This window comes from Pleurodeles waltl, chromosome 9 (assembly GCF_031143425.1).
Source record: "Pleurodeles waltl isolate 20211129_DDA chromosome 9, aPleWal1.hap1.20221129, whole genome shotgun sequence".
NCBI classification, from domain to species: Eukaryota; Metazoa; Chordata; class Amphibia; order Caudata; family Salamandridae; genus Pleurodeles; species Pleurodeles waltl.
Window position 1 is genome coordinate 524,087,723 of NC_090448.1, and position 12,344 is coordinate 524,100,066.

General features: G+C 42.1%; 1 protein-coding gene across 2 annotated transcripts in view; it reads right to left on the bottom strand.

The window, feature by feature from the left end:
• Positions 1-12,344, bottom strand: part of PPM1A (protein phosphatase, Mg2+/Mn2+ dependent 1A) — a 344,322-nt gene that overhangs the window by 1,887 nt on the left and 330,091 nt on the right. The gene's annotated exons all lie outside the window — the stretch shown is intronic.

Below are 12,344 nucleotides of genomic sequence, written 5' to 3' on the forward strand. Positions count from 1 at the left end.
AATCCGGTTCAGAAAAGTGTTAGTTGTATTTTATTGGCCAGTATTTTGTGTTACTACTGTTTACCTGTGAACTAACTGAATTTACCAGAAGGAACATCCTTAAGTTCTCATGTTTTAGCTTCTGTTTTCATGTAACTGTTGGGTAAAAAGACAAAGCCAATCAGTCTTGCCTTTGCCAACTGTTTTAAGCGAGGCGATGCTTTACACTCCTAAGTACTCACAAATCTTTTCCTAGGGTCCAAAAGCATGGTTTGAGGTGTGACGAGGGCTGCATTAATGCTAGCCAGGTGGTAGACAGGTAGGTGGAGCCAAGCATGTGCATGGTGTGGACTGTTAGTAGTGGGGTTATTTTGAGGGTTCTGTTTCATACTTCCCTCTAAATTATGTCACTAGTCTCTAAAAGGGACTTTGATTTGACAATATTATGGTATGCTGTAAGACAGTCACTCTTCTTGTACCATACCGTTGGAGTAAATCTTCTCTGCTTGCTATCACTAGTGACTTAAATGTTCAAGGAATTAACTGGACTAAAAAATCTTAGGCCTCACGATCTCCTCATTCCTTTAGTCACTAACCTGTTATCATTAGGAATGCTTAGAAACAGGATTAGTTGAGGTAATAAGTGCAATAAAAACTCTTTGACAATAACTCCCGCCTCAACACCCCAACCCATTTTGTTGAGACATGCCTTATTAATGTTACTGTTATAAAAGAAAGATATTAGGTTGTTCTTCTAATTAACCTCTAATGACCGTGCACACACTTCCTTTATTTAATTTGATTATATCAGTATGCAGTTTTAGATTTTTGTAAAAATTCCTCTGATTGTATGCCAGCACTGTTTTCAGGGGATCTTATTAATATCTGTTATATTTTGTTGAGATGTGAATTACAGATGATCACTAATCTGTGTATATGCTTAACTGATGAAGACTAGTCTTTTTCAGCACTTGTGTGTTAATACTGAATTAATAGCTGAGAAGTGCGCACAAGGTATTTGAGTGAATGTTAATTATATTACAGTATGCTGCTTCCATCAAGACCTGCATAGAAATAGCATCTCTGAAAAGATGCGCACCAACAAGGGCTAATGTGTAAATGACATTCCACGTGCACCAGTGGTGCTGGAACAATTTTCAGAGTGGGGGTGCTGCCATCAACTTTACATCACTGAAGTCATAGGGATTGTGAAAAATCCATGTCACCCAAAGAACAAGTATAGCCATGTATTCATCAGCAGAGTGGTAAAAAAGTAGTATGTAGCTGGCGGTACATTTGGAGCACACTGTAGCAAATGTATTACTAAAGCATGGTGTGGTAGCGCACAGCCATTTACAGACAATACAAACAGCAATTTGTCAGAAGACAAAGCCATACATTTGACTTCTGACTTTGAAAGTGCACCAAATGTGACCAGATTAGAACCGAAATGTGAAAGCCTTATAATTGTGCATTCGACTCCTGAACTCCAGTATGGTTATTTTCGGGATGCTGCAGCATACCCACATTCCTACTTCCAGTGTCTATATAATGGGCGTAAAATTGAAGAAGAGGATCATTTAGGTTATGCAAATGGTAAAGAGCACTGACCAAAATAAACAAGCTGATAGAACGTTGTTCCTCACAGACAGGCATGATTAACTCGTAGTGCCAGAGATAAGTATAATTAGTCATGCAGAAAGCTAGGAGGAAGGAAATCTTTTCACACAAGTTTTCTGCAGCAAGTGGTTTGTGAACTAGCATACAAGGGAGAAAGCCAAATACCCATGCACTGTTATGGTGTGCCTCATTTCAAGTTCCTGGAAAGCAAGCACTCATGGAAGAATACATGGAGCCAATCAGAGAGGTGATAAGCAGGCTATGCTCCATGGGAGGAACAAAGACATGCAGTATAGCCTAAAACAAAAAGCCAACGAAAAGAAAGCAAGCAAATGTGAGTTACAAAACACAAGGCAAACGGTAAGCAACGTGCATAATGTATTCCTCTTTCTTTAAGGTCACCAATATGTCTTTTTAACCAGACAGATGACCTGTCTGTTAGGCTTCGACCCAAAAATAAAAATAAAAAAAACAAAATTGAGAAATAATTGTCAAGCTAATATTAACCTTCTTTACTAATATCAAATAAGTGCCACTTTGGTCTGCCGGGTATTTTAATATGCCAAATACTTGGGTATTTGTTTTTCAGAAATCAGGAAAGGATCAAACAAACTCTGAATATTGCCTTTTACCACTTGTCAACTTGACTGAACTTTGTACTTGAAATTAAAAAGAAGCATAAAAGCACAAGAGACATGATTCGGATGACAAAGTACTTGGTGTAGGGAGGATAAGAAGGAGTAATGCCCTTCAGGGTGCAATCATGCACCGAGATTCACAGGTACTTAAAACCAACACACACTTTCAAACTACCTTTTCTAACACTGTTTGTGTTTTTTATTTTAACATGCTTTTTCCACTCAGGAATAAGTTCTTACTTGCCTCTATGTACAGACCTGCTTTCAGAATCTGTGTTTGTAAGCAGTTTTTAAGCTTATGATCATTAGAAGGGGTGGATCTTAAAAGCTCTTGATAATACCCTGCCCTCAGAATAAAAGGGCACTCTAAAAGGATCTCTCTGCTACATGGTTTAATAATTAAGAACGTGAGGCCAGAAGTCACTGTAAGAAATTGGAACAAGCATGGCGGGTGAACTTTGCAACAGATTTAAAAATCAGAGTATATAAGCTGGTGCTAATATATGAAAATTATATTAAGAATGCCAAAGCTGAATACTTTGCAAATGAGTCTCACCTCCTACCAGGACAATGTTTTCAATCACACAGGACTTGTTAAAACACAAACTGTGCGTCTCATCAACCAATGCCTCTCCAACCTTTGTGTGACCATCTAGCTGCCTATTTGAGAAGAAAAAAGATGATATTCTTCTCTAAGCCTCTGATTACTATCTCTTTGACAGAGGAAATTTTGCAGGTAAGTCCAAATACAGATTTTACGGTCGCTGTACTAGACAATTTTGGTCAACTAACACAGAGTTTGCTTCTTACTATCACTGGCTCATTTATGTTTGGGTCACTGTTAGATCCATTACCTTCTAGAGCCTGGAAGAAGCTCAATGACTATGCGGCAGACACACTAACACCTACATGTAAAAAAAAATGTTGCAAATGGTGATGTTGCCTCCCCATTGGAAAAAGGCACTTGTGCACGCTCGTCTGAAGAAACCCTCTGCCGATACTACAGTTCTTAGTAACTTCAAGGCTACATCTCTTCTACCTTTTTCTAGTAAAATCATAGAAACGTTTATAAATAATATACTTTCAAATTTCTACAGGGGCATAATTTATTAAATGAGGCTAAGTTTGGCTTTCAACCGCTCCATGGTACGGGAAGTGCATTGGTTAGGGCTATGGATAACCTACCCAGGGCAGCAGACGAAGATCATCATGCTGTGTTAATAATGCTCGCTTTGCCTGCCACATTTGATACAGTTGATCACATTGTTACTCTGGATGTTATCAGAAGCAGGGATAAAGGGGAGCACAATGAAATTGCTGGCTTCTTTTCTGGATGGAAGAATGCAAGCAGTCTGCCTTGCCACATTTTACTTATCATTTAGAGATGTTAAACAGTGTGTTCCTCAGGACTCCTCCCCAAGTCCAATACTACTTAATGTGCACTTAAGACTCTTAGTTACATTGATTAGATCTCACAGCCTTACATTTCTAATTATGCTGACACCCAGCCAATTTTGACACTAATCTGTACTTTCGCTGACCCATTGATTTCCTTTCACAAATATATAAGACATTTCTCAATGGCTCAAAGCCAATTCCCCCAAGTTTAATGAGGATGAGACAGAATTAATAAGTTGCTTCATATGATCTCCGGAGCGATCTCTCCCAGTAGACTTCTGGCATCCTGAGGATTATTCGACCCCATCACAGCTGGGTCAGCTTGCAATATACATTCCCATATTCATGTAAAATGCCTTATCCCTTACACCATGTGTAAATAAATTATAATCTATCTGCTTTGGAATAATGGAGGCATTGCGCAAAATACTATCTCTGCTTCCCACTCAATGCCGTCCCCTTGATAGTCCAAATCACAATTTTAAGCAGACTTGACTATGGAAACACTTTGTTCCTGGGTGAACCTAATTAGCTTATCCAACGGCACATTCAGATAACAGCAGCAAATCTTGTGCTTTCACTGCTTTGACACACTTTCACCTCAGCAACCCATCACTCCTGTCATTGGCTTCGCCTTTCATCAAACAGGTACTCTTCCACTTGGACAAACTGCAATGGTATGTGCCATCCAGACTACTGCGCTCAGCAACTGCAAATCTGCTGAAGGTTCTGAGATTCAGAAAAACATGGATGGGAGGCACAGCTTTTCCTAATTAGGTGGCTAGCATGTGGAACGTCTGCCTGCCTTCCTCTGCTCTACACAGTACCTCTATGCTTTTAAAATAAAGCCTTAAAGACCTGGCTGTATAAGATCTATGCTGGCCTTATCTGAATTAAGAATATGATATTTACTGCCAGGATGCCTTTTAGGTAACTGTTTCACACTTTATAAGTAATGTTAATAATAATAAGCAGTGCTTCCAATGTCGAGTGGCCCCTGGAAGGGACTCCCTGCACTGCACTTGAAAGATGATTGCATATGCTGGACAGTCTGTGGGGTTGAGTGGGCTCATTGTGATGTGGTCTTAACTGGTTTGGGTACTTGTTAAGTAAAATTCCTGGCACCTCTGAAAGCAATGCGTCAGACGGAGAAGTAGTAAACACTGTCCACCTTTCCTAGCATAGTGTTTACCTTGAATAGTTCACTAGGTAAGGTTGCCTTTCAAGCGGTCTTAATTTACATTTACCCGGATTATTGTTTAGGTTCCCTCTGTATGTTAAATCGCTTGCAATCATCAACTACGGTTTTTACCATCTAGAAAAAGAAGCGTGTGAATTTTCTTCCAGCATGCAATGTCCTAGATTAAAAGAGATGTTGGTACTGTAATAGTCAAAGTAGCATCCCAACAACTACTACTATTGAAATCCAAATTGAGGCGGTCTCCAAAATCTCACACCGACTTTAACACTTTTTTCCCCTATATACTCCTTAAAAGTTGGAGGAGGCCGAAGCGTTATCAAAGGGGACAGATCACCCAGAGAGACTGGGGCAAAAGAAGTGGTGCAGTATGACAAATATATTAATCTTGGAAACACTAACGTAGGCCGCAATTAGTTGTTTCCAAATTAGCAGTATCAATAGCAATAGGGGTTACTCCAGATATTCTAAGTACAAGTCTGACTAACTACAATTACCACATAACTAGACGCCAAATAGGGAAGGAATGAAAAGGTTACACTTACTTTAACCACATATTCACCTGGAGTAGAGAAATCATCCAAAACCTGCGAGTTAATCGGTGTTTATTAAACAGCAATCTACAGCTAACCGGTTGGAAGATCAACATGGATCAAAAGGTTTAATAATTAAAAGTTGAGCCTGTAAATACATTTTAGATTGTTCAGACCACAGGACTGCTTCCAACAATGCTTTAACGTTGGCAGCTGCTGCATTTTAGGGGGCAAATGATAAGATAGTTCAAACACCTGTGCAAGCCAAAACACCAAAAGGAGAGAGTTGTGATCTGCCAGCCTATAATTTGACACCACAGGATAACAATAAAGGGATTGACTTGGGTATGAAAGACATTACTATTTCTCATTCTGGCATGCCACAGAACAGGAATGACTCAAGTACCATATGACCTGCTTGTCGGGCTCCATATGACCTGCTTGTCGGGCTGAAGTATTTACTGTTACAGTAAAAACTGAGAAACAAAAACAAAAAAAATCAATAAAAAAAAAAAACATCAAAATCGTGACCAATTAAAAATAAGTAAATTCATTGTCCTGAAGTTCCTTGTGTAGCCTATGTTTAAATAGAAGTGCACAACATTGTCTATAGTAGAAAACAAGCCTATTTTGCCCACAATCGTGGAGCCTTTCAGGAAGTATCTTATCGATCAGTTACCAACCTGCATATCCAAAAAAGGAAGCTATAAAAAATATAGAGGGTGACTGGTTTATATCAAATCTATACAACTTTCTAATGTTTAGAGCTACTCTTACCACAAGAGAGGAAGCAATCCACCTAACTTCTTTCCTGTTGATAAAAACTGTTGACCATCTCACCCTCATATGCACAAAGAAGTCTGGAAAGTATTCACAGGCATTGTCCTTTACTGGTTCTCCTCCTACTTCTCCACTCCAGACCAGTTTGTTTACATGAGCACCGCCAGCTCTCAAAAGATCCATATCACCTGCAGAGTCCCCCAGAGTTCCATACTGTCTTCTGTCACCTTCAATCTCTACAGCTTGGTGCTCTACTCAAAGGTAACAGCATCAGGATTCAACAATATGCCAGTGATGCACAAATCTACTTGAAAGTGTCCTCTGTTTCAGATTCCCAAAGCCTCAGCCACTGCCTGCACATTATCTAGATCTGTATGCCCAGTGCCTATCTGAAGCTTAACCCAACCTGCATAGAATTCCTGTTATTTACCAACAAGAAAACACAATCAACAGTACATACCTGGCTCAACAACATGAACCTTGTCTGCTTCAAACCCCAACTTTCAACAAATGCCAAGTCACTTTGATTAATCCTGGGCACCAACCTCAACTTCAAAGAACACATTATCAAAAAACAGACAGTCTGGAAGCAGTGCTGCCTTATAAACAAAGTAAAACTGTTTGTTGTAGAAACATTTGTATTCCCACAATTGGGTGGTGGTAATTTACTGCTCCAGGGCCTCCCACAATCCACACTGGTACACCTTAAGGGAATCCTACATGCCACAGCACCTGCACCTCTCATCCCGTAACCCGAAGAAATATGACAACATCACTGCATTATGATGGAACTCCATTAGCTCCACTTCCCCACCCATATCATCTTCAAAACCAGCTGCATCATTTACAAACCCATCTCAAGCAGCAACCCCGATTATCCAGCAGACAAGCTCACCATCACTGGTGGGACAGTTATTTGACTACGTTCCATTGACTTCATTAAATGCTTTGTTCTAAGCTGCTTAAGAACTTTCTCTACTACTGGCATTCAGCCTGGCGTTAGTCTGTAAGTTTGTTTAGACCCACACTTTAATTTCCTTTATGCTTTAATGTATGGTGTTACAAGAAGTTCAATGTGAAACCCTGCTGAATTAATTGTGACACTGTATGATTAATAAAACAAAAATATTTCAAAATGTATTTCCTCCCTTCCATACTGTTGAACTTTTGAATGTTTTCCAGACCAATTTGTTCCTTAGAGAAAACTGTCATTCTACCAAAGATTATCACTTACACTCAGTACCCTGGTTGTCAAATGCAACGTCGACATGTGAATGGTTCACTTGGGAATTCAAGACAATTGTGAGGAATGGAGGATGATGCAAGAAAGACTCTCCAAAAGAGTGCAATCTATTTGAGCTCTTCTTCATCCCACTTTGAAACCTCTGTATCTCTATTATATTATACAATTTCCTGCATCTGAGCCCCAAATCAGCTTGTCTTCCTCCTGATTTAGCATCCATTCAACACCTCATTATCAGACCGTTTTCCAAAATCTGTAACGGCCTTCCATCTCCACAGACAGGTTGTGACACTATACTTTCTCTCTAACTAACAACAGATTGTTACAGACCTCAGCTCTGCGGACCCATGCCCCTTGAATAAAACACTTGCATGCAATTGAGGAGCCAGTTCACTGATCTCTTGAGGACCAAGCTCTGCACCCGTTACCATGCAATGACCATTCTCCTCCTAGCCACTAGTAATTTCATACTTTAACCAAAATATAATGTCCAGAATCCCATAATGGTCTCCTGTCCGCTACAAAAGATGGTGATTCTGCGCTTATCCTTGTCTTGTTTGTTGCCCCTCAAAAAAGTGCAACACTCCAGTGTAGCTCTCCTTTAGCAGGTGCAGGAATTCCTGCCAACTTCAAAGTAAACAAAATATTATTTGACGTTGCTAAAGATGGAACTAGATAAACAAGGTTAAACACTAATTCCCTTCTGTCAGCTCGTCTCTACATGAAATCGCCACCTAGGCTGCTGACCATCATAGTATGGGCCTCTTAGTGCCAACTATGCAGCAGAGCAAAGGACCCAGCTCAGCTGCAGGCATCCTTTCACTTATACTCCATGCCAAAGCCCCATCATGTAGAATAGAGGTTGACCCAGTAGGACAACGAAACACTGATGCATCCAATTATTTTTTCCAGCATTCCAATAGTGTTCTTATTGGTTTCCAGCTGTGAAAATCCCAAACCTCCCTGTACATTGAGAGGAATTCCAGAAGAAAAGCCCCTCATGAAAGTATAATTCTTTTCCTGTTGGAAGTATCATTCCTCATCCCTCCCAGATGCACACACTTTTCCCGAAGTAAGGAGCAGTGTACAAGGCAAGAGTTAAAGAAGACACCATGACAGAAGGTACTAAGTTGCAGCAACATACTTGAGTGGCACCAAGAAAGGAGGCAAAGGGGAAGCAAGTCCTGCACATGCTTCCACCAGACCACTCAGAATGTTGCACTTAATCCTTCATTGTGATGCTATTGCAATTTAACCTCTTCCAGCCTGCCAACACACAATACAATATCCAGAAGTCGCCAATAGACCTGACCTCCCACAGCTGCAGTGACTCTCCATGTCCTGTTACTGTATTCCAGCTGGGTGTCATGCATGATTGAGGTACACAAAAAAAGAATATAAAAGGGAATCACTCTAATTTAAGGTGGCTGTTGCAGGGAGAGAGGGTGCGTTAAAGTTATTTATTCAGACCAGGGCAACCATCTTGGAATGGTATGGTCTCAGAGATATGGCTTGTAATGGTGCAATGACATTTCAGAATCACTCACTGCACATTCTGAGTGAATCAGATGTGAACAACTTTTAGGGTTTTATAATACTGAATTATAGCTGGGCAAGAATCACCGACGACCAGTTCACTGCCACCCTCGCCAACTCTGCTCCCTCCATCACACACAACGATGACCCAAACAACGCAGCATGTACCTTTCACAAATGGATCGCCGACTGCACCAACACCATAGCCCCCCTCAAAAAGAACAACAGCACCTGCACTAAGAAAGCCAACTGGTTCACCATAGAACTCAGAGAATCCAGACGCACCTGCTGATGCCTCGAGAAAATCTGGAGAAACACCAAATCCAGAGAAGCCCAAAGCAACTTCGGAGCCGCCAACACTGCACAGCACCAACTCATCAGAAGCACCAAAAAGAAAGCAATACAAGTCAGAAACTCCTCACGTGCACACATCAGCAAGGAACTCTTCAGTATCATTAAGGAGTTCGCCCAACCCAACAGTGAATCATCGGACATTCTACCCTCACAGGACCTCTGTGACAGAGTCAACACTTACTCCCACCACAAAATCAAGACCATATATGAAAGCTTCAACAAGGACAACCTATGCGCAGAACCCCCTCCACCGGAACCTGACACCAACAAACCAACAATCACCAACTGGACCTCACCACTGAAGATACACTGATGACAATGAAGTTCACACACTCTGGGGCCCCCATGGACCCATGCCCCCGCCACATCTTCAACAGAGCCGCTGACATCATTGGCCCCAAGCTCTGCCTTACCATCAACCACTCCGTAGCTGACGCCTCCTTCCCCGACAGGAAGCACGCAGAGATCAACCCCCTCCTCAAAAAAACCCTTGTCAGACCCCACCGACCTCAAGAATTTCAGGCCCATCTCCCTGCTCCCATTTCCAGCGAAAGTCATTGAGAAAGCAATGAACAGCCAACACACCACAATATTCTCAACACCTCCCGGATTCAGAAAAAAACCATAGCATCGAAACGGCCCTCCTGGCCGCAACAGACTACATCCGCTCCCTGATGGACAAGAGAGAAACGGCAGCACTCATCCTGCTAGACCTCTCGGCGGCCTTTGACAGTCTCCCACCACACCCTGATACACAGACTTCACAAAGCCGGCATCAGAGACAAGGCCCTAGACTGGACCCAATCCTTCCTCTCAGGCAAAACTCAATGAGACTGGCCCCCTTCCTCTCGGCCCAACACCTGCCACCTGGGGAGTTCTACAAGGGTTCTCCCACAGCCCCATGCTGTTTAACGTCTACATGGCCCCACTGGCTAACATCATCAGAAGCCATGGAATCAACATCATCTCCTTCGCCAACAACACCCAACTCATTCTCTCCCTATCCAACGAACCCAACAAAGCCAGTCACAATTTCCCCAAAGGCATGGGAGCAGTCGCCGACTGGATGAAAAACAGCTGTCTTCAACTCAACGCGAACAAGACAGAAATACTCATCATAGGCCTTTGACCCAACGCGTGTAAAGACTCCTGGTGGCCACCCACCCTCAGAAGCCCGTCCACTCCCACAAACCATGCCAGTAACCTCAGGTTCATCTGGGACTCCAAACTCATCATGGACCGCCAAATCAAATCAGTCACATCCACCTGCTTCCGCACCCTCTGCCTCCTACACAAGACCTTCAACTGGATCCCCCTCGAACACAGAAAAACCATCACACATGCCCTCATTACCAGCAGACTGGACTACGGCAACGCGCTCTACACCTGGATCAACAATAAACTCACCTGCAAACTCCAGAAAATCCAGAACACCACCGCCAGACTGGTCCTCGACCTGCCTCGACACTGCCACATCCCTCAACACATGCGCACACTACACTGGCTTCCCATAGAGAAATAATCACCTTCAAGATCCTCACCTATGCACACAAAGCCCTCCACAACACCGGCCAGCCTACCTGAACAGGCGACTCAACTTCCACATATCCCACAGGACCCTACGCTCAGCACAGTTCTCTCTCACAGAAGAACCCTGCATCAAGAAAAGTAGAACAGGGGATGCTTTTTTCCCCACCTTGCAGCAAAGCCTGGAACGCTCTTCCGCTCCACCTCAGACGAACTACCCCCCTCCTCAACTTCACGAAGGAGCTGAAGACATGGCTTTCTGAAGAACCACCTCACTGATGGACGCTCCAAATCCCCCCAGCAACGGCTTGAGACTCTTTGTGGGTAAGTAGTTGAAGTTAATAAACTCCTGATTGATTAATAGTATGACGTTTCCAACTCTGTTGAAGCAATCTCCTGAGGAAGCGCACTAGTGTAAAATGCACTGGAATAAAAAATAAAAAAAGATATTGATCATTACAATTAATTGGAAGGTTAAGATGCAAAAGATTTGATTACTTGAATGTTTTGAAAAGATTATAACTGGAAAAAGGGTGAAAACCCTTCAAAAGTGATTTAACTTAAGGTGACTTTCATTCACCCAGCAAAGACGAAGGCAGAAATTATATTGCAGAACAAGAGGACTGTGGTCAAGTTTACCTCAATGTGGGTGTAGATCGAAAAGACAGGTCAAATGAACTCATAAGACAAGCGGGACGAAATAAGACATAAAAAAAGGATGGGATGTCAAAGTAAACCTAATTAACTTGGTTAATAAGGTGGCACCTGTTCTGCAAGAAAGGATCTTTTCTAAATCCCCACATTGTATTTCACAATCCATTACATGCTATATCACGATGGAGTGATTCACCGTGTCAAACCATCCAACTAATCAAGGAGAACCTAGTAGGAGTACCACCTAACACTCGATAAAGGCCACTACTAGTGTAGACTTCAAACTATGCAGTTGCCCAAAACCAGATTGTATAAGATCAAGGAGTTAAGAGTCAAGATGGTGAGATAATGGAAGATTCACATGTTTTCTCATGAGTTTAGGAGGGAGAAGCAACAGAGTGATCAGATGAAAATTAGATAGCTCAACAGCATCTGCTGACGGCTTTATCAGTAATCAAAGCCTTCTTCCAAAGGGGAGAAACACCAGCAGTTAAGGCATTACCAGGGTCAGAAAAAGGTACACTAATCTGGTCAGCGGCAAGGCATAGAATGTCATATGGACAAGGATCAGATGAAGACCTCAAGCGAAGAGAAATGCCCTTGGCCAGAGCTGCTGACTTTCGAATTGGGGAGCAAGGTCCTGGGACTCTAAACGTGAGTCAGGAAGGAGAAAATTACCCTGTAAGGTTATTAAAGACACTTGCTGGAATTAGCAGCCTATGATTTGACAGTGACATAGAAAGACCCACAAATCTGACAGAGAGTACGTTTGTAATCTGTTACGACAGCAGACATTTTACCTTGAGACCAGTAGTTAACATGCCTTTGCCTTTCCCATGCCTTAGAGTAGTGCCTATTGACACCTTTAATAAATGCTATATGTA